The sequence below is a fragment of the Penaeus japonicus genome, unplaced genomic scaffold, assembly GCF_977035675.1.
Source record: "Penaeus japonicus unplaced genomic scaffold, GWHDUDI00000001_assembly GWHDUDI00000002, whole genome shotgun sequence".
NCBI classification, from domain to species: domain Eukaryota; kingdom Metazoa; phylum Arthropoda; class Malacostraca; order Decapoda; family Penaeidae; genus Penaeus; species Penaeus japonicus.
The window spans coordinates 11,975,494-11,977,993 of NW_028234404.1; the positions used below are offsets into that span (position 1 = coordinate 11,975,494).

Consider the following 2,500-nt stretch of genomic DNA (forward strand, 5'->3'; position numbering starts at 1 on the left):
AAAGAAACATTGAGACCATAAAAGTTCATGAAGTATTAAAATACAAAAAATAAAACTTGGTGACAAATAAAACCATTCAATAAGAGGTCTCGTAACATAAAAATAAAATAAAAGTAATTACAGAAAACTTCAGTTAAAAGGGAAACTAATCTAAAATGACGAACAAATAAAATGAAAGATAATAAATTAAAAAATAAAAGAAACAGGCGACAGGCAACGTCCAGTCCTCCGGCCAGGACAGCCAGAACGGGAGAGCAGAGAGCGCGCCTGCTCGCTGAGAGTGCGAGATGCAGCATCTGGCCACCTTACATTATTAATACTATTCTCATTATGTAGTGGTGATGAATTAGTGTTTGCCTACGCTCTCAACTACCGAACAGTCCACTGTCAATAATTCTACTGCCGTCACTGCTGGACATCGTGCTATCCCGACATTGCCCTGTCAGGAACCCTGATATTGATGTTCAGGGTGTTTCATTTAAGTTACTAAAGGGAAGCACCTCTTCAGACTCGACTGAACAGAACAGGTCCATTGACTGAACAACCAAGTGGCAAGTATCAAAATTCAGTATGAAGGTCACCCCCAAAGGTTTGTCTTTTTCTGCCTGCTTCAGGAGAATAAGTATGATGTTCCTGCTTACAGTCTCCACAAATAGGTTTGGATGATTCAGAGAGCCTAAGACCACTTGACTGGTTGTTCAGTGAACTTGACCAGTATTTTTCTGCTCATATTATTGGCTCTGAAGACGAGTTCTTCGTTTTCTCAGAGACGGCTGTCCTAGAAGCAAAAGAGTTGTGTGCATCCTGCTCTCAAGAGTCTGAAGGATCTACCCCACAGGTGGCACCTGTTGACTCATCTCCTGGGATGATCTCTATTGACATGGAGCTTGGGCATCTGTCATCATCACACCGTGACATGCTGTTGGAGAATTTACAACTGTATCCAGTCATATTTAGTGGAGACAGTTCCTCCATTGGCATAGTTCCTGGGGTACAGCAGGAAATAGTCACAAACGTTGACCAGCTTGTATGTGTGCAGCAATGACGATTACCCCAGGAAACTAAGGAGATTATCCACCTTGAGTGTGACATTTTGGTTGCTCAGGGGGTCATTGAGCCATCTACCTCCCCTTGGTTGTCCATGGTCGCACTTGTGAGGAAGAAAGATGGTGGAATTAGATTCTGTATTGACTTCAGGGTTCTTAATGCAGTCACTGTCTCAGATACATTTCCTCTATCCAGAATCGAACTTCTTGATAGTTACTTAGGGTGGCCCTGATTCACGGTTCTTGATAGCAGAGTGGAATACTTGTCAGTGGAATTGACACCTAGGGATTGGCCCAAGACTGCTTTCGCCTATGGCACCGGCTTTGGCGTTTTCGCAAAATGCCCTTTGGCCTTTTAACAGCCCCCACCACCTTCCAACACACCATGAGCATTGTACTGTCTCCTGTGCTAGACCATCACACTTTGGCTTAATTGAACCATGTGTGGTGACCTCTACTTCTTTTTAGAGCCACATGGAACATCTAGGTGAAACCTTCCAGTTCTTGCATGATGCTGGTCTCAAACTTAACCTCAGTAAGTTTGCTTTGCCCAAGCAGAAATCGACTTTCTTGGATTTATGGTCTCTGGAAATGGAGTGGCACCGTATCTTAAGCCTGCGTGTTTTTCAGAAGGCACATAGGATTTGGCAGTACAGCGACACCAGTTTGACCAGAAAAAATGCTTCTTTCCTATGAGCTCCAGAGCAGGAAGATTCGTTTCAGGCCCTTAAGAATGCTTTCGTTGTCTGTCCCTGTCCTATAGCTTCCAGATTTTTTGCTCTTCTTTGAAGTGCACACAGACACCTCAGCCCAGGCTCTGGGTTCTGTGTCATGCGAGATGAGTATGTGGAACCTGTTACCCCACTAATAATCAAGAGCCCTTGCTGTTGTTGAAGTTGTAAGGGCTTTTAAGCCTTATGTCTATGGGCAACCTTTCATCATTATTACTGACCATCGCCCCCTGACATTTGTGTTCTATTTCTGGCCTACTTATGTACTGTTTTAATTTTGGCCGACTATTGTATTCGGTATCATTATTGGCCACTGTTAATTCACAATGAGATTTCTTGTCTTTTACATTATTACTTTTGTCACTCTCAGTATACTTATCATTTGATTTATGCTGCTACACAATGAGAATATCCAGTCTATTCCCCCTTGTCTGCGATACTTATCCTTTCTTCTCTTCCACAGTTGTATTGTAAAACCTAGGCCAGCCAGGTTCATGTCTCTACCTGCCAAAGATGTCAGTTCTTATGGTTGCTCTCTGGATGGTTATCTCCGCAACCCCGGTGTTGGGGAGGGCTGTAGTGAGGCATTAGTGCTTGCCACCGTCCTGAACTACCGAATAGCCCACTGCCCCTTTTAGCCATTTGTCCAGCCACCCGCTTGTTTGCGATGCACGGCGCCACTGACCGCCGCGGCTTACTGGACGCCCCTCTCTCTATGTGACT

The 2,500-nt window shown here is 44.2% G+C and overlaps 1 protein-coding gene across 1 annotated transcript in view; it reads right to left on the bottom strand.

Annotated features, from left to right (window-relative positions):
* The window catches only part of LOC122252959 (uncharacterized), a 4,799-nt gene that overhangs the window by 248 nt on the left and 2,051 nt on the right, over nucleotides 1–2,500 (bottom strand). Inside the window, exon 3 of the mRNA XM_043015688.2 lies at nucleotides 1–2,500. This exon is cut by the window's left edge and continues 248 nt beyond it; it is cut by the window's right edge and continues 63 nt beyond it. The gene's annotated coding sequence lies outside the window, so the exon portion shown is untranslated.